The sequence below is a fragment of the Bison bison genome, unplaced genomic scaffold (genome assembly GCF_000754665.1).
Source record: "Bison bison bison isolate TAMUID 2011002044 unplaced genomic scaffold, Bison_UMD1.0 scf7180017864285, whole genome shotgun sequence".
Lineage (NCBI taxonomy): Eukaryota > Metazoa > Chordata > Mammalia > Artiodactyla > Bovidae > Bison > Bison bison.
This window is the reverse complement of record NW_011494857.1, coordinates 1,258,105-1,258,695: the sequence shown is the minus strand read 5'-3', so window position 1 is coordinate 1,258,695 and position 591 is coordinate 1,258,105. Positions and strand designations below refer to the sequence as shown.

Here is a 591-nt window from a genome sequence, read left to right as displayed (position 1 = left end):
CCTACCTAAGCACGCGATTCGCAGACAGAACGAAAGCTGCCATGATGGTCAAGGCAGAGGAGCGGGAAGCGGCACACTGTCTCGCGAGAGTCTTACGCCATCATTGCGCGCCGGCATGCTAGTTCACGTTGGGAAGGCGTGGCCAGCCTTAACCAGCCTATGTTATCGCGACATTTATCGGAAGGCGGCCATGTTCCTGAGATGAGTGAGACCGCGTGGGGTTTGGGACCTCGTGTCTGTTTCCGTGCAAGGTTTGAACGGGCCGTGGCGGCGGCCATCTTTTTGCGGGGCGAGAGACCAGAAAGTGTTAGGAACATGCACGCGCTGCGAAGCGCCATCTTTGTGAGGGACGGACACTACCCATGAACTTCCTGAAGTTTAATAAAAGTCGGTTTCTTCGAGTTGCCAGTCCAGGTTCGATGCATGACGCTGGATGCTTGGGGCTGGTGTACTGGGACGGCCCGGAGGGATGGTATGGGGAGGGAGGAGGGAGGAGGGTTCGGGATGGGGAACACATGTATACCTGTGGCGGATTCATTTTGATATTTGGCAAAACTAATACAATTATTTAAAGTTTAAAAATTAAATAAA

General features: G+C 53.1%; 1 protein-coding gene across 1 annotated transcript in view; it reads right to left on the bottom strand.

The window, feature by feature from the left end:
• The window catches only part of RPS11 (ribosomal protein S11), a 3,422-nt gene that overhangs the window by 1,812 nt on the left and 1,019 nt on the right, over window positions 1–591 (bottom strand). The gene's annotated exons all lie outside the window — the stretch shown is intronic.